Source organism: Suncus etruscus, chromosome 4 (assembly GCF_024139225.1).
Source record: "Suncus etruscus isolate mSunEtr1 chromosome 4, mSunEtr1.pri.cur, whole genome shotgun sequence".
In the NCBI taxonomy this organism is placed as follows: Eukaryota; Metazoa; Chordata; class Mammalia; order Eulipotyphla; family Soricidae; genus Suncus; species Suncus etruscus.
In genome coordinates, this window is record NC_064851.1 from 65,781,305 (window position 1) to 65,801,449 (window position 20,145).

At 37.9% G+C, this 20,145-nt stretch overlaps 1 protein-coding gene across 1 annotated transcript in view; it reads right to left on the bottom strand.

Moving 5' to 3' along the window:
• The window catches only part of GPR63 (G protein-coupled receptor 63), a 69,955-nt gene extending 52,116 nt beyond the window's left edge, over positions 1-17,839 (bottom strand). Inside the window, exons 1-2 of the mRNA XM_049771336.1 lie at positions 17,645-17,839; positions 1,187-1,246 (exon numbers count right to left, since the gene is read on the bottom strand). The gene's annotated coding sequence lies outside the window, so the exon portion shown is untranslated. The remainder of the gene's footprint in view (positions 1-1,186; positions 1,247-17,644) is intronic.
• Positions 17,840-20,145: the final 2,306 nt, after the last annotated feature.

The following is a 20,145-nucleotide window of genomic DNA, read 5'->3' on the forward strand; positions in this document are numbered from 1 at the left end:
TCCATTGTTTCTTCTTGACATCAATTTTGACCTCTGTTGCATAGTGATCTGAAAGGGTACTTCTAATGATCCTTACCTTTGTGGTCTTATATAGGTTGGCTTTGTATCCTAAGACATGGTCTATTCTGGAGAAGGTTCCATGTGGGTTTGAGAAGAATGTGTATTCTGCTTTCTGGGGATGGAGGGCTCTATATAAGTCTATTAGCCCTAAATCTTCTAATTTTTCATTTAGAGATCTTATGTCTTTGCTATTTTTCTGTTTGGTGAATCTGTCCAGTGGTGATAGTGGAGTATTGAGGTCCCCTACTATTATCACATTTCCCTTCATGTGTTTCTCCAGGTTTGCCAGTAGTTGCCTCACATATTTTGCTGGCTCTATATTAGGTGCATAGATATTGACCAGGGTTAGTACTTCTTGATCTAATGTTCCCCTGATCAGTAGGTAGTGACCCTCTTTGTCTTTGATCACTTTCTTGAGATTGAATGCAATTTGGTCTGATACAAGAATGGCTGTCCCTGATCTTTTTTGTCTTCCATTGGCCTGTATAATTACTTTCCATCCCTTTATTCTAAGCCGGTGCTTATCCTGTAGTTATAGGTGTGTTTCTTGGAGACAGCAGAAGTCTGGTTTATTTTTCCTAACCCAGTTCTCTACTATGTGTCTTTTAATTGGAGAGTTTAGTCTGTTAACATTTAGGGAAATTATTGAGAGAGAGGCCTATTGAGAGAGACGACTGTTTAAAACAGACTCTTCAAACAAAACAATATAACTTGAACTAGCTAGTCCTGCCCCCCAATTAGAGGGGGAAATAAAGGAGGCATCAGGACCAAACAGGTGTAAGACTATGAAGTAATAGGATAGGTACAGAGGGGACCACATATTCTAGCAGCCCTGGGGGTGAGGGAAGAGGATATGGGAGGTAGGACAAAAACGGAGGAGTAAGGAGGACAAACCGGTGATGGGAATCCCCCCTGATTTTATGTAAATATGTAACTAAAATATTATTGTCAACAATATGTAAGCCACTATGATCAAAATAAAAATTATGTTGAAAAAAAAAACAAACGTAGCTAGTTGTGACCCTGAATTACCTCCCAGTCTAAAATTAAGAAACATTTTATAGGTTTATATGAAATCACAATAGAACCTGAAAACGAGTTTACAGAATGATAGAAATGGGCTTACCAAAAGCTGGGGATGTGAAGGATGTTCCTGCAGCAACAGTAGAAAGATACAGACACAATCCTAAGGAAGAATCAAAATAATTGTGTTACCTGACTTTAAACATACATAACATGACCAAAGATAAGGAGATCATAATGGAGAAAGTTTCTTTTAGAAGCAATTTTGAGAAACAAAACTGGACAGCCACATGCAAAAGAAACTGAACAATTCTCTAACCCAGAATCGAAAAAAGAAGATTAAAAATGAATTTAAGATTCAAAACATCAATGTACATAAAAGACAAAGGTTTCATACTGTTATCATTTGAGATGCTGGAAAAACTCAATCAAACAAGGAAAATAAAAGCAAACTGAATAATTAGGATTACATTAAATTTAAAAACCTAGGAAGAGTAAAACATAAATTAAAATGACTACTAAAGAGAAGATAATTGCATAGCATACATTTGAGAATAAATTAACATGCATGTATACAAAGAAATGATTACCAAAACATATTAAATCAAAATATGGCAGACTTCAACATACACTTCACTAGAATGGTTAAGTTTGCCAACAGACATATGAAAAAATGGTCATTGCCACTGACCATTAAGGAAATGTAAATTAAATATAGTGAGAAGCACCTCAGAACTGTAAGAATATAAATTGGTACAACCGTTTGGAAAATAGTATGGAGCTTCTCTAAGAAGTAAAGATGAAGCTCTCTTAAGATCCAGAAATTCCACTTGTGGTATCTATTTAAAAACTATAAAAATATCAACATAAAAAATTATAGCCACCCCTTTTTTATTGGTTATTCACATCAAAATAGTAAAAATGGAGGCAAAATAATGCCAACAGATACTTTGATAAATATATAGCTTAAACCTATATCTTCATTATGTGTTAGATCCTTGTGTGATTTTATTTCTTGAATTTCAATTATATTCCATTAATCTGTGTGTCTACTGTTATTTCAATATGAAACAGTTTAAATTACCCTTTTTTGTAGTATAAAGTCAGTGTTTATATGGGTTTATATCACCCATGATAATCAATGCCCCGCCTCTATTTTTCAACTACATAATTATACATCAGGATGCTATTAAACTCTTTAAAAGATGAAATGAGCTCAAGGGAATTATGTGAAATAAAATAGGTTAGATGGAAAAAGCCAAGTACTGGATGATTTCACCTTTCTTCACAATATATAAAACTATCAGATCAAGCAAAATGATAAAAAGAAAATAAACCAGTGGGTATGGTAAAAAACTCAGGTTAAAGAGAAGGGAATGAAGGAAGAATGAGAACACAGTGACAAGAAATTTTTATATATATTTTTGAAGAATTTAGCAGTAGGACATTAAATTCAACCTTGATAGGTTACTTTTTATATTAAAATACAAAGGTATGGTTCTGATATTCACCTTTCAATATATTCATTATAAATTTGTGCCAAATAGGTAAGCAAGGTACTAAAAGAACAGAAAAGGCTCAATCTGGCTTTTAAATGAATAAAAGAAATAGTTTTGCCATGGAGAAGACAAAAACTGAAAAATAATAACTACCTCAGATTATATGCTTGTGTATGTATATTTACCTTATTTTTCTTTTACAGGCAGCACATGAACTTGCATTTATTAGGGTTATTTTTAATGGGTAAAATTAAATTAATGGGGCCTGTACGATACGAAAACAGGGACGGATTTGCCTTGCATGGGGTTGACCTAGGTTCCATCTCCTGCATCCCATAGTGCCCTGAAACCACCAGGAGTGATACCTGAACAGAGAGTCAGAAGTAAGCCTTGAGCACAGCAAAGTGTGGCCCACGAAACAGAAGCATGAATTAAAATGAAATGATAAAAATAAATTTATTTGAGCAATAATGGAAAGAAATATCAGTCCTTTTTTTAAATCCCTTTCCTTTACCTGATTGTTGACCTTCGTATATCATCAGTTTTGTTCAGAATGTGATCCTATTTTTGATATGTAGAAAATACTTATCTAGCTCCAAAAACTAATTTATATAATAAGATTAATTTTAATTATGAGAACAATATGCAAAGAGGACAAGGTAAAGTTACAGTGAAAGGGTGAAAGGACAATCGCCCATAAACAGAGTTCTCAGAAGAAATCCCCTTGCTGACGCCTAAATATTGAACTTACAGTCAAAAAAACATTAAGAAAAATAAGGCAGAACCCTTGTACAATTACTTTGTCCACAAGTCCCCAGATTGTAGTACATTATAACATTTCTTAGCAGTACACAAAGCAACCTAAAGCCATGAAATTTATGTGACTCCTTAACATTGAAGGCATAGTATGGCCAAATTTGGGAGCCTTTCTGCCTTGCTTATCAAGCCCTGCTTACACTCTTGGTGATTATGTTTGTATCCTGCCACACAGATGGGCTTGTAACACTTTCCATAGTGTCCAGCTCTGCCATGGGACTAAAGCAGGGTGCCACTCACTGCTAAACTACTATCTCTAGGAACACTGCTGCATAGCTGCCTTTTCTCCACCAATCTTTTTCTCCAAAAGTCTGATGCCCCTTTGCCTGGCTCTGTAAGATGATACCCAGCTATCAACCCCAAACAAAGGTGTTCCCCCAATTTCCTCCTTGCTTAAACCTCTTCCTTTGATATGTAAAAGCCTACTGGATAGTACTTTTGTCTTACTCTTGACCTTCCCCCACCTGATGGATGGATGGGTATTGGTATAATAAGGAAAAGTCAGTTTTGGCTTGGCACTCAGGGGTACCCCCAGGCACAGACTGACTCCCTGGCTCTCTCCTGTCTGGCTTTGTTTATTATTTCTTCCTAACCCAGATGTGCCTAAGGGGTTAGAAACACAGCATGTGGGGTGATCTCACAACTCATAAATTTTTATTTTACATGTCTTGAGGGCAGAAATTTTATACTTGGAATTGCTTGGGGATGATCTGCTCTTGGCTCCTGCATGATGCTGCTGCTGAGGCTGCTACTGCTGCCACCATTTTTTTTCCTCTGCTTCGTTAAGTTCTTTTAGTACAGTTCTACTGAGTCCTGCTTCGAGTTTGAAGGGTTCCTTATTTCAAATTGAGTTCTTTAGCGATATAATAGGATGCTGAAATTAAGATTCTCTAGTTTTCATAAATGCCTCAGTTAAGTTTGCTCCTTTCTTTAAAAGTGTGGCTATGTTGGGAGCTTTTTGTTTTTGTTTCTATATTTTATAGATATATCAACTGATATTGTATGTTTCAAGCTCTTTTTCTTATAATAGGATTTTTTGGCTATAATGCAACAATACGTGCTCATGACAAGCAAAAAGCAGAAAACAAAAATGAAAAAACAATTATACTTGGAAGTAACATTTGATGACATTTGCTATACTAGATTTTTAGGTATATGGAGAAAAATTGCATAGAATTTTAATTTATAGAAATGATTTAAAATATTGAACATGAATTACATTATTAATGAATAATCTTTTCTTGGGGTGAGACTTGTGGTGGTACTGGTGATTTTATCACTTGGAACACTGACATACTGGGTATATATAATTTGAAGATAATTTGAAGATTGCATGTTGTATTTATTTATTTATTTTTGGTTTTTGGGCCACACCCGTTTGACGCTCAGGGTTTACTCCTGGCTATGCGCTCAGAAATTGCCCCTGGCTTGGGGGACCATATGGGAAGCCTCGGGATCGAACCACGGTCCATCCTATGCTAGCTCTTGCAAGGCAGACACCTTACCTCTAGCGCCACCTTCCCTGCCCCTTTTTTTTGTTTTTTAAATAACTTTATTTGAACACCATAATTACAAGCATGTTTATAGTTGGGTTTTAGTTATAAAAAAGAACAACCCCCTCTTTCCTTCCTGGGAGCCGGGAGTCTAGCAGCATGGGGTTCGGCAGGCCTCCGCCATGCCAGAAGCCTTCTTAACCAGGCCTGGGGGGGGGCGTGACTTGGGTAACCCCAACACCCCTCTACCGCCTTGCTCCAGGTCTCCAAGACTTCCCCGGGCCACGTGCCTGGGCAAGCCAGCGAGTTGGGTCCCTTGGCAGAGCTTGAAGGTACCCTAGGCTTTCCCCCATTATCCATTCGGCTCTTTAGGGAGGGTCTGGGTGGGGCTTTAAATTTCCAGCCTCCCAGTGTCCTGACGCAGTCACTGGTAATCTCTTTCCAGTCTATATTTTCAAAGATATATTAATAGTACTCACTATCATTGAATTATGTCTTTATGTATGCAGAATGTCCATTTTGTACTCTGCCCTTTTGCACACCCCTACAAAAGATCATTTTTCTCTTTAACTCTCTTAACCCCTATCATCATTACTCCTCATTTACCCTTTTTAACTTAAGTACTGTAGAGTCGAGTCCTAAGTCACAGACCAAAGTGGTGCCCTGGAGTTAACACCCACCCAACTATTCCAAAAGGCATAAAAAGGACACATATGTCTTTTCAACATTTTATGGGTGTTTTCTTTGATGGCTATAACTTTTGCTGAATATTTTTTTAATACAGTGATGATCCCCCCCCCACTTTTTTTTATCTTCTCTTTGTGAACTGCTCAATATGGAATTTGGTGTGAAAGAATCCCTCAGTTTAATGCTTATGTTTGAACCAAGTCATGGGTATTGTTGGACGTGTTTTTACGCCCCCATATACTCTGATAACGCCACGTGGCTTTATTTCTTGTTTTCTTAGGCACATTAAAACGGGAAAATACTATACATACAAATAAGTTCTTATCTAATAGAGATGGGAACACACAAATCTTGTAGTGCAATGGGACCTTACACCCTGAAAATTGACATAAAGACCTGGCACAGGCTTCAGAAGAATAGGCATTCTCCATTCACCCCTAATCTAGAGAAGACATCTACAAAACATCCAAGGTTGTCTATAACATCACCTGGAGGCAATCCTCTACCAGGGAACACCCAACTGCTGCTCTGACATCGACCTATTCAAAAGAGACTTCCCTTAACACTGAGAAGACTTAACAACAACAATGACCTGCTTACTGGACAGGGCTTTCTGTATTGCTCCTTAATCGTGAGGTGAAACTAGAGGATACTCCACACCAGCCTGACTTCAATGTAGGATGTGCAGATTCCAGGATCTTTAATAAAGAAACCTGATGCCAACAATAGAGACTGCATAAAAATAAAACTGTATTGGCACTACAGACAATGACTTGGATTGAATAAACTAGTTTGCCTGGAGCCTAGAGTTGGTCTTATGTCAGGAAACTTCAGGGGTAGTGGTCTCCTTGTATTTAGACCAAGGCTATTCCTTTCTTTGACCCCCATATTTTGATGGGCCTATGCAAACAATATTTGCCACTCTAACACCGTTTTTACTGTGCCCTTTTGACTAACCCTTAAAAAAAACCTCTTAAACTTTTGATGTTAACTTAAACTAATATGTATGTGCATGAATAAATAAAAAAATACTATGCCTTCAATGTTAAGGAGTCACATAAATTTCATGGCTTTAGGTTGCTTTGTGTACTGCTAAGAAATGTTATAATGTACTACAATCTGGGGACTTGTGGACAAAGTAATTGTACAAGGGTTCTGCAAGCCAGGAGCGATTTCTGAGCACATAGCCATGACCCTGAGTGTCACCGGGTGTGACCCAAAAACAAAATAAAGATTCCTGTAAATAAATGAGAATGAAGACACAGATTATCAGATTTTATACAACAGAGTAAACGTGATATTAAAAGAAAAGTGTATAGCTTTGCAAGCATTCACCAGAAAAAGGAAAAGACCAACATAAATGTCACAGCTTAAGTAATTGAAAATGACCAACAAAATGAGCTGAAAATAGTTAGTAGAAAGAAAAAAATAAAATTTAGAGCAAATATTAATCAACTGGATACCCAGAAAACAATATAAAAGATCAGTGAAAGCAAAAGTTGGTTCTTTGAGAAAGTAAACATGACCTAAAAGGCATTAGCAAGACTCTTAACAAAAGTGGGAAAGAGAAAATAAACAGAATCAAAAATAAAAGGAGAGTGTTACTAAAGAAATTACAGAAATTTAATGGGTAATCCGAGATTATCTTGAGAATCTTTATAAATGTATAAATTAGTGGATTCCTATAACCTCCTAAGGGTGAAAAAAATAGCCTGTAATGCCTGAGAGTGTGCATCACTATTGAGGAAATTTAAATAATAATCAAAAGACTTCCCCCCCAAAAAGCCTAGGCCCAGATGAATCCACTAGTGAGTTCTATCAAATCTTTACCAAAGGACCTAATGCCAATCCTTTTTAGGTTCTTCCAGGATATTAAAGAAACATAAACACTCCCAAAGAGTTTCTATGAAGCTACCATCACCCTGATAACAAAAGCAGACAGCACAAAAAAAAAAAAAAAAGGAGAATTACAGACATATTCTTGATGAACTAAGGTGCAAAACCCCTCAACAAAATATTAGCAAACAGAATCCAACAATTCATAGACAAGGTCATACATCAAGACTAAGTAGGATTCATTCCAGAGATGCAAGGATGGATTATTATACACAAGCCTATCAACAGAATACACCATATGAGTAAGATAAAAAAAAACAATATGATCATATCAACAGATGGAGAGAAAGCTTTAGACAAGATCAGCACCCACTCATGATAAAAACTTTCAACGAGATTGAAATTGAAGAAACTTTTCTCAACATAGTCAAAGCCATTTACCACAAACCCATTGCAAACATGGGGAAAAATCTAAAGCCTTTCTTCTAAATTGGCAAAAGACAATTTGCCTCTTAGTGCCACTTCTATTCAATATAGTACTTTCCATAGCAATTAGAATAAAGATATCGGAGGCATCCAGATAGGTATAGGATAAGTCAAGTTCTCACTATTTGTAGATGACATACTATATTTAGAAATCCTAAAGAATTCACAAAGAAGATTCTGTATGGTAAAGTATCAGGTTGCAAAATTAATATGAAAAAACCATAGCTTTTCTATATACAAACAATGAAAGAGAAGATAGTTTTCTTTTTAAATGATCACAGAACCTATTGTGTCTCAGGAAATCAAGTACCTTGCAGTAATATAAGTAAAGAAGTGAAAGACCTACAAAGAAAACTACAAAAGAGTGCTTCAAGAAATAAGAGGACACAAGGAAATGGAAACATATACCCTGTTGGTGTATTTTAAAAATACCCATGATATTTTCAGAGAAATAGATCAGACAGTCCTGAAATTAATATGGAACAATAAATGTACATTAATAGCTAAAGCAATCCTTAGGAAAAGAAGATGTAAAGAATAAATTTATCAATGTCTTATAAAGCAGTAGTCATTAAAACAACATGGTACTGGAATAAAGACAGATCCATGAAATAAATTTTAATACTCTGAGATGGACCTGCAGGTATAAGAACAACTAATCTCTGATAAAGTGACAAAAAATACAAAGTGCAGGAAAAAAAAGGCATTTCAACAAGTTGTTTTGGGGAAACTGGTCAGCTACATGCAAAAACAAGGAACTCAGACCCCTATTTAACATCATGCACAAAGGTCAAATCAAATAAATTAAAGACCTAGAAATCAGACCTAAAACCAAACAGTAGGTACACAAATGAAAATGAAGAAAGAACATTCATGGCACAGAAGCTCAAGGCATCTTCAAGGAAGAAACACCACTGGTCAAGCAAATGGAAGAAAATATAAACAAATAGGACTGCATTAATCCAAGAAGCTTCAGCACCTGAAAGGAAATGGTGAATAGGATACAAAGATTACCCATGAAAAGGGAGAAACTATTCACCCAATACACATCTGATAAGGGGCTAATATCTAAGATATGCAAAGCACTGATAGAACTCAGCAAGAAAAAAGTCTAACCAGGTCCAAAAATGCAGAGGAAAAAACTGAACAAACATTTCCTCAAAGAAGAAATACAGATAGTCAACAGTCACATAAAAAAAAATGCCCACATCACTGTTCATTAGGGAGATGCAAATCAAAACAAGGTATCATCTCACACCACAGCAACTGGCACACATCACAAAGAACAAGAATAATCAGTGCTGGTGCAGATATGGGAAGGAAAGGATTCTCATTCACTTTTGGTGGGAATGCCTACTAGTCTAGCCTTTTTGAATAACAATAAGCATATTCCTCAAAGAACTAGAAATTATGCTCCCCTATGATCCAGCAATATCTAGGGATATATACCTAAGAACCTAAAATACTATGCAGAAAAGCTTGCTGCATTCCTATGTTCACTGCAGCACTATTTACAATAGTCAGAAACAATCCACATGTCAGAACAACTGAGTGACTAAAGAAACTGTGGTACATCTATACAATGGAATGAATATTATGCAGCTGTAGGGAAAACTGAAGTCATGAAATTTGCTTATATATGGATGGATATGGATATAATTACACTGAGTGAAATGAGTCACAGGAAGACATAATCTCACTATATGTTATATAGATATAATCTCACTCATTTGTGGACTATAAGAAAAAAGATGGTATGGTAATAATATCCAGAGACAATTGAGGGCCAAGAGAACCAGTCCATGGTAGGAAGTTTGCCACAAATAATGAAGCAGAGCAGTTAGGGTAGAGAAGGGTACACTATGACAATGATAGTAGGACTGACCACTTTGGACAATAGCTGGGTATGAATGAGATAAAGTGTACATTGTAAGCTGAAACTCAATCATGAACAACTTTTTAATCATAGATAAAAATAGATAAGAAAAACATAAATAAAAAGATGTCAGGACAGCTAGCCACAGGCCCCCTGGGCTGAACACCTAGTCCAGGGGACCAAGGTCCCCCCAATCCTGGTGGGTCTTCAAGGCCACACCTGGTTAATTGGGCCCTGGGGGGAGGGGGGCAGAAATTCCTCCCTAGGCATCCAAAAACTACAGAACCGCACGGGGGCTCATGTACTTCATATACTTCATGTTTTCAGAATATTCCTTATTCTTATGTTATGTTTTGCATATATAGAATGTTCACTTTGTATTCTACCCTTTCCCACACCCATACAAAACTCTTTTTTACTCCTTAACTCTCTAACCCCCTCTCAAACATCACTAACCTACATTACTCTTTTTAACTTCAGTAGTGTACAATCCTAATCACAGTCCAAAGCTGTCCATTGTGTGTGACAACCCCAAACTATTTCAAGATACATAAAATGGACACGTATTTCTTTAGAATATTTTGTGGTTTTTTTCGGACAGCTATAATTCTTACTAAATTTTGTCTTATACAGTGATGATTCTAACCACTTTTTTTTTTTTTTTTGGTTTTTTTTTTTTTTGGGGGGGCCACACCCGTTTGACGCTCAGGGGTTACTCCTGGCTATGCGCTCAGAAATCGCCCCTGGCTTGGGGGGACCATATGGGATGCCGGGGGATCGAACCGAGGTCCTTCCTTGGCTAGCGCTTGCAAGGCAGACACCTTACCTCCAGCGCCACCTACCCGGCCCCGATTCTAACCACTTTTTATCTTCTCTTTTTGAGCTGTTTAACAAGGAATTTTGGTGGAAGAGTCCCCCAGTTTAATGCTTATGATTGAACCATGTCATGGGAATCATTGGAATTGTTCTTAGGGCCCCCATATGCGCCAATAACACCACGTGGCATTGCTTTTTTATTTGCATAGGCACATTAAAATGGGAAAATACTATACATACAAATAAGATCCTATTTAATAGAAATTGGAACACACAAATCTTGTAGTGCAGAGAGACCTTACACCCTGAACATTGACATAACGACCTGGCACAGACCTCAGAAGAAAGGGCATAATCCATTCTCCCCTGAACCAGGGAAGCCATCCACGAAACATCCAGGCTGGTCTATAACATCACCTGGAAGCAATCCTCTACCACGGAAGACCTACACTGCTCAGACTTTGACCTGCTCAAAAGAGACTTCCCTTAACATTGAGAAGACTTAACAATGACAATGACCTGCTTACAGGACAGGGCTCCCTGCATTGCCCTTTGATTGTGAGGTGAAAGGAGAGGATGCTCCACATCCTGACTTCAATGTAAGATATGCAGATTCCAGGATCTTTAATACAGAAACATGATACCAACAACAGAGACAGTGTGAAAAATAAAAGTGTGTTGGCACTACAGACAATGTATTGGATTGGACGATCTAGCTTGCCTGAAGCCTAGACTTGGTCTTGTGCCAGGAAACTTCAGGGGTCGGGTCTCTTTGTACTTAGGCCAAGGTTATTTCTTTCCATGTCCCTCATATTTTGGTGGGCCTATGCAAACAACAATTGCCACTCTAACACCATTTTTACTGTGCTCCTTTGACTCTAATCCTTAAAAAGAACTCACTTAAAATTTGAGGTTAACGTAAGCTAATATGCATGTATATGGAAATGTAAGAAAATACTATGCCTGTAATGTTTAAGGAGTTACGTAAATTTTATGGCTTTAGATTGCTTTGTGTACTGTTAAGAAATATTATAATGTGTTACAATCTGGGGACTTGAGGGACAAAGCAATTGTACATGGATTCTGTCTTATTTATCTTAATGTTCTTTGGCTGAAATTTCAAAGTTAAGATATCAGCGAGGGGACTTCTGAGAATTATGTTATGGGTGATTGTCCTTCCACTGTAACTTTACCTTGTCCTCTTTCTTTGCACACTTGTTCTCATAATTAAAAAAAAAAAAAGAAGAAAAAAAAAAAAGATGTAACAAGCAATCGGTAAATGCTGGGCATGGGAAACTAAAAGGCATCAGGATTGGGACAAGACAACAGGAAAACAGCCTACTTCTTAACAGGTTGGAAGAAATGGGAAAACATAAGCTAAGATGATGAAAAGACAGGATTCTATTAGAAGTACACATAAAAGCAAACATTCTGTTTACTGAAAGGCAACAGATGTGTCATTTGGAAGAACCATTCTTTCCTTTTGCAACAATATCATCCCAGAACCTATTTATGTTAAAAACAAAAACAAAAACAAAAAAACCCTAGTGTCCGAGCAATGGCACAGTGGTAGGGCATTTGCCTTGCATGCAGTTAACCTAGGACAAATTGAGGTAGAAAGTAGTTGTCTTGTAGATTTGATTCCCAGCATCTCATATGATCCCCCCAAGAATCCCCAGAATTATTTGTATAACCAGGAGTAACTCCTGAGCATTGCCAAAAAAAAAAAAAAAAAAAAAAAAAAAGAAACCAAAAAACTCATAATGGGCGTTTATCACAGTCAGTTACTATTGAACTAACCTAGCAGTCAGTTACTATGTCAAATATCTAGCATAGATTTTAATTAATTCTTTAGTTATTTTCAGCTAAAATTTATATTTTGATCCAAAATTCTAATCTCTTCAAATATAAATATTCATTCTCTAAATTGTTTTATGTACTTGATTTTGTTTAAAGGAAAATTCGAAAGAGCTGATAGTGTCTGAATAAAGAAAATCACACACCTCCACACCATCCCTGCAAAATAAATCCTCAGAAGAAATAAACTCTGCCAAGCATTTTTGTTTATTTATTGTTTTGTTTGGGGCCAAATTCAGTTGTGCTCCTGCCTCTGTATTCAGGGATCATTCTTGCATTGCTCAGGGAGCCAACAAGATGCCAGAGATTGAACCTGTCAGCCTGTACAAAGTAAGCACCTAATACCCTATAGAATCTCTCCAGTTCATCAATTATTTTAAATTTATATTAAAAATAATTACAAATTATATTAAAACCCTCCCTCAGGGTCCAAAAGAGCACAACGGATTGAAGTGCAAGCCTGACATACACAAGGTTCCAAATTTAATCCCTAGTAACAGGATGCCCTCACCCAGCATGCTGCTCATTCCCTAAACCTGCTGGAGAGAACAGTCAAAAAATAAATTCTAGTTAGATCTGTTACCAGTCACCTAGATTGGACCATTTTCACATGAAGCCTTTTCAATCACAAATTTTACATACTTTTCTGTCAATTACCCATATTTAGTGAATATCATTAAAGCATCTGAAAATTATTCTAGGCAAACTTTTCAATTAATTTTTATAAATAAACACTAGATTATCATCTTAGCTGCAATGTCATATTTTTGTCCAAGACCTGAAAGTTAAAATTCATCCCTCCCAATTTTCATTGAACATAAATGAGCTTTCCAGTGTATTCAGCAACAGTTTCATGCTTGAGTTTTCTGAATTTTTGTTATACTGCCAGTAAGGGAATAAAGTATTTTTACCAGTCCTGTCCATATTTATTGTCATAAAGACTAACAGGCACTTTATTCTGTATGTCAAACTCAAAAATGGAAATAGCATTTTGTCAGTTTCAGAAACCATTTTTAACCAGCATGGCACATTGCCTCGACCCAACTGAAAAACTAAATACTAAAGCATGTTGGGTTACCCACACTACAAATTATTTGGAACGTACTCCATAATTTGTGGTTGTAAAAGTACCTATTTCAAATTAGGGCCATATCTAACCCTAAACAAAATTTCCAAAGAACTGAAATGATTACTGACCAACATCCATCAGTTCTGAGTGACAGAGGCTAATAACATTTCAAATACTATTTTAAAAGTGGGAGAGATAAACATAAAATCCATGAAACATGTTACTGGTTCAAGTAAACACAAAGAATTTACTCTAAATACAATAAGCCACAGCTGCAAAAATGAAAAGAAATTCTGAAAAATGCAACAAAGCAAATACATCTGTAGAAAATATAAACACATTTCTATAAAGTGCCTAACAAATTAGGACAGAAAATATGTCTGAAAATATTTTATTTTTTACTTACATATATTGAAATGTAGCAGCTTCAATTGTGATAAGAAACATGATAAAGCTTTGTTTATAGTAGCCGGAGCACTGCATTATAAGCATTATTTTTCCAAGTATGAATAAGTGCCTATTTAAAATCAAATACTTAATAAATCATTTCAAAAAGCAGAATACCAAAACTTGGGGCCAAAGAGATAACACGGTGGTAGGGCATTTGCCTTGCACGCAGCCGATACAGGACAGACAGTGGTTCCAACCCAGCATCCCCCATGCCTTCCAGGAGCTATCCCTGAGTACAGAGCCAGAAATAACCCCTGAGCGCCACTGGGTATGACCCAATAAATAAATAAATAAATAAATAAATAAATAAATAAATAAATAAATAAATAGAATACCAAAACTTACCCAAGGTTTGCCTATCAAGCCTTTGAGGTCCACCCTCTAGATCCCATACCTGCATAGATGCCAGGAAAGACATTTTTGAATAGTTAAAAGAAACACTAAATAAACAATAATTTCAGTAATTTCTCCACTAAAGATAGATTACTAAAGAATAAGAAATATCTCTTCCAAATATCCATTGATACAATGATTGGTGCTATGGGTGAAGACCAGGCCAAAGTATTCAAAGAAAATCCCTACCTGCTATACCATCTCTCCAGCCAAAGCACTGTATTTTTTTCCTTAATTGATACTGATAAAAGTTCTTATGGAAGAAAAAGCTCCAAGAAGAACCACTCTACCTTCCAATTTTTCAGAACTGCTGTTATTATATATAGACATATGTCTTATCTATGGAAAAACTTAGAAACAGATTTATAATATATAATTTCAAAAACAACAATTTCTAAAACAATTTTTCAGAACTGCTGTTATTATATATAGACATATGTCTTATCTATGGAAAAACTTAGAAACAGATTTATAATATATAATTTCAAAAACAACAATTTCTAAAACAATCATCTCCAACCAAATAAACTACATACAAAATCTCCAGGTACTCACATTAAACATATGAGTGAAATTTTAGAATTTAAGTAACATCTATTATAGAACCCTGAATTCTTACTGAATGTCATACTTTCTTCCTGGAGTCCAGAAAAAAAATGGTAAAATGATAACAGAAGTTAGGATGCTAAAAGTGTGACTTTTTCTGAGCAATTTTTTCACAAATTTTCAGAAAACACTTAAAATGATACTCTTTTTAAAAATTTCATTTCTGGAATAATTGACATCAAAGTAACAAGATTATGCTCAGAGATTAAAAAAATCGTACAACCAAAAAAATAGTTGTAAAATTAATAATTATTCTGGAATTATTTTCTTGCAAAATTTTGCCCTGTAAATAGTATGTCTCCTACAATAGTCTCTGTTTTGGTAGTGCACATTCCCACCCAAAACTATACACAGAACATATATCTGAACAGCTAAACACTACATGATATCCTTTAACAAGATCCCATATTCTACTTTTCTTTTTCAAAATAATTGGGATGTAATCACATGCCAAATTTGGGCTGTGCTAAACTTCACAAAACATTTCCTGATGACTAATTATCAGAGAAATGCAAATCAAAACAATGAGGTACCATCTCACGCCACAAAGACTAGCACTCATCACAATAGGAAGTCTCATTCACTGTTCATGGGAATGCCTTCCAGATCAGCCTTTATAGAAAACAATATGGAGATTCCTAAAATAAAATGGTAGTTGAACTCCCAAGTGATCCAGCTATACCTAACTCCTAAGGATTTACCCTAGGAACACAAAAACATAAAACAAAAATGCGTTCTGTATACCTATATTCATTACAGCACTATTTACAATAGCTAGAATCTGGAGACAACCAAGATGCCAACAACAGATGAGTGGCTAAAGAAACTGTGGCAGATATACACAATGGAATACTATGCAGCTGTCAGAAAAAAAGGAGTCATGAAATTTCCTATACATGGATGAACATCGAAACTATTATGCTGACTAAAATAAGTCAGAGGGAGAGAGATAAAGAGTAGCCTCACTCATCTGGGGGTTTAAAAAAAATAAAAGACAGTTGGATAATAATACCCAGAGACAATAGAGCTGAGGGCCAGAAGAACTAGCCCATGATATGAACCTTACCACAAAGACTGGTGAGTGCAGTTAGAGAAATAACTACTCTAACAACTATCATTACAATGGTAGTAAGTGAGAGAATTAGAAACCCTCTCTTAAACACAGGCAGAGGGTGGGAGAGGAGGAAGATGAAGAGCATTGTGGTGAGAAGGTTGCACTGGTGAGGGGGGAGTGTTTTTTATTTTTAACAACTGAAACCCAACTACAAACATACTTGTAATCATGGTGCTTAAATAAAGATATTAGAAAATAATATACAAAAATAAATAAAATTAAAAATAAACCCTTCATATATTGCTTCATAAAGAAAAGTTTTAATAAATATTTATATAATTGCCACAAAAAAAAAACCCTCACAGAACACAGATATCTTCCAACAGTTTCTTAGTGTGTAAGGAGAGGTATGGTGTAAGAGAACAGAAACAGGAATAGAAAAGTGTGGGAGACATCTGGGGGTGTGAGAAAATGGGCTTCCTTCTCCCACAGGACACATTTAACCATCTGTGTACTACACACTAGGTCTCATCAAATAATTCCAGCTATTACTCTAGCTCATCCAAGGGTTAAATAGTCTAAAGCAATGTTAAATCATTCAAGAAAGGTCTGGTTGTATTGATGATTTTTAGAAATACTCTTCCAAACATACGTGGAGCCTTTCTATATCAAAAACATAATACAGATCGAGTCCACCAATACACACCAAGAAAACCTTATCATTAAACTATAAATATATAGCTACAACCCCCTAGCTTTTTACCTCCTTGAAAAACCACATCCCACTCTCAGAACACCTAAAGTCCCCAGACTGAGTCTAAAGATTTCCTCAAGGACTTAAGTGATGGGTTTTTAAAAAATGAAACTATCCCTGGGGCTACATTTTAGAAAGTCGTTGTTTGTGTGTTCTAGGCCCCCTGGCCCTCTAGGATTTTTTAAATTCAAATAAATAAAAGTATGCATATCTGTTTCCCATGGAGGGGTAGGGTGCCTACAGAGGGAGCACTAAAACCAGGGTATAGCTGGAAAAAAAATCCACCCACAAAGGCTGACAGGTACCCCCGGAAAGCAAGCTTGCACACCCGCCTGGAAGGGCCAAGATCTGGGAACTGTGAGGCGCTCCAAGCCGAGCCTTCCACCTCGGGCCACCCCGGGATGGATTCTCTGCAGCCCCAAGAGCGCCCAGACCGCGTTGCAAAAGTTCCAGAGGCTTCCAGACTCTGATTTCGCACACACCCAGCACTTAGCTTCCAGAAGAGATAGCCGGGCTATGGAAAAGAAAAGCGAAGAAAAAGAAAATCGGGGCGTCGGATTTCAATCTTCCACCCTCAGGAAACACAGGAGGCCTCAGAGCTCCAGTGTGTAAGGGAATGGGGGGGCTGGGAAGGGATGGGGGGTAAAAAATCGAGTCCCTGCCAGCCCTGCCAGCCCCTTACCGGGTGGCATCGGCTGCTGAAATAACTCCAGTGCAGCTGGAGAAATCTCCCCGCAAAGCCCACCAGCTCCTCCTCCGGCACAACTTCGTTCACAGCAGCCTTCTCCTCCTCTTTTGCCACCCACTCCAACCCGCCAAGCACCCGCCAAGCACCCTAAGCCCCAGGGGCTGGGGGCCCCGACACTCACCTCCTGCAAGGCGCGGCGCGCGAGCGGCGGAGCCCCGATTGCATGGCCCCCTGCGCTCCCTCCCCGAACTTTCCCGACATAGCACTGGTCCCCGCCGCTGCAGAACACCACGCTCCGAGGCAGGGCAGGCGGAACGCAACGAGGAAGAAGAACAGGAGGAGGAGGAGGAGGTGGAGATGGAGGCGACCGCGCGGCCGCAGCGGCCGCTGGAGCCGGAGTCGGAGCCCTTGCGCGTCGAAAGGAGCATCACGGCGGCGCGCGGCCGCCGCCCGAGCTGCCGAGGGGTTCCCACCCCCAGGGGCACCCCAGCTCCCTCTTAAAGGAGCCTCACACGTTTTGGCTTGGAGGGGAAGGGGAGACCAGGAGAGAAGGGAAAGGAGGCAACTGGAGATGGAAGGGGGAACCAGGGACTGTCTGATTTTGGAGGCCATGGATGGGACTGGCCCTTGGCTGCTCTGCTTGCGCTGGCTCAGCTCCTTTCCCTGCTTCCCTGCAGCTCCGATCGCCCTTCACTACTAGGGTAAATGCATTGAGTTAGGGTTCGTGCTGCAACTGCACAGATTAGCCATCGATAGAAACCCCCAAGACTGTCCTGGGAACCTCGCCCCTAGGGTTCACCAATATGATCCCTAGATTCTAGACCTTGGCTTTTTTTTATTTTTTATTTTTATTTTTTCCCCAGGGACACCGGAAAAGCCTTAGCGCGCTGCTGGCGACTGCCCCCTGAAATTGCATTGGCAGTATGGTGTTTTCTGCTTATTCTTCCTCTAGTTCAAGCAGTTCTAGTTCGAGTCCCCCCCTTGCAGCGCAAAAATCTGAATAAAGACTAGTTAAGGCACCAAGGCACCTGTCCCCCCCACCAACGTGTCTCAAGACATATTCAATGTCCTGTGCTTTCTTTTAGTCCAAATGGTCCATTGCCATTTCGATTTCTTAAACTACTGATTTGCTTTTAACAAAGGTTGAGTGGCAAAGAGAATCTAGCAGTGGTCCTCAAACTATGACCCGCGGGCCACATATTGAATTTGTATCTGTTTTGTTTCTTCATTGCAAAATAAGATTTATGCAGTGTGCATAAGAATTCGTTCATAAGTTTTGTTTTTACTATAGTCAGACCCTCCAATGGTCTGAGGGACAGTGAACTGGCCCCATGTTTAAAAAGTTTGAGGACCCTGATAGAAGATCTGAGGAGATTATCCAGAATAGATACCTTTTAAGGACTAGTAAGGGGGGAATGGTTTAAAAGCAAAAGCCTTTTTCCAGTAATCATTATTGTAATCTCTGCTAAGAAACCTCCGTAGGTTCAACCAATGTGGGGGTCCCCTACAGACACACAACATAAACAGTTATCATCACCCTAAGAATAGAATACAATCAAGAGTATGATGCAGCTCACCCAGCAACAGGTGGGTTTTCTACCATGGTGTTTTTTATTTGTTTATTTGGTTTGAGAATCACATCTAAAGGAGTTCCGGAATTACTCCTGATTCCATTTGTAGTGGTGGTGGGCCTGCTTGCTTCCACATGAGGTGGCAGGGATTGTACAAGGACTTCTGCATGAAAGGCCCTGCCCACTCTAGGATCTTCCCAGCCAATCTGACTCATGTTTCTTAGCAGAGAGCCTTAGCATATAGAGTAGTACTTTTGTATCCTCCACAGTGGCCTTTGGCCTATTTGGCAATGGGCAGGTAATTCTAACAATAATGGGGCATGGCCTTCAAATTACTGAATGAGGACTTGTAAGAAGGAGAAGTAATTTCCAACTCAAGGAGCACTTACTCTCAGAACTTCACGTTGTCCTTTCTAGGACAATATGTAAAACATTATGGCAACTTCTCTTACTAGATGGAAATAAAACAAATTACCGTAAAAGCAGGAAACCTCTCCAGGATCAAACTATAATGATAAGAGGTTAACAGTAAGCAAAAATGAAGATGTTCTGGTTATGATCAATTTCTGTGTAGTTAGAACAGCTGAGTATATAGGCAACCACCTTAAACTAGCTTAAGAAACAGTACAGTGGAGAAAATTGGAATTTATTGGCTCATATGCTTATAAATTCCATGAGCATAACTGGTCCCCCAAAATTAAGTTTTTTAAATACTTTTAAAAATAAACATTAAAAACCATTAATAATCATAAAAAAATTGTTGGGCTACAACTAGCTAAACAGGATACACAACAAAAAGATTCATAAATAGGGGCCAGAGCGGTGGCACAAGCGGTAAGTTATCTGCCTTATCTGGGCTAGCCTAGGATGGACTGTGGTTCCATCCCCCAGCATCCCATATAATCCCCCAAGCTAGGAGCCATTTCTGAATGCACAGCCAGGAGTAACCCCTGAGTGTCACTAGGTGAGGCCCAAAAACCCAAACAAAAAATATTCATAAATAAATCCTCTCATAGAGAAAAATCAAAGCAGTAATTAGGATAAAAATAATAATAAAATATTAAGCATTAATATTAAATATTTAAGTAATTTAGTTTTAATTAATTGGTTT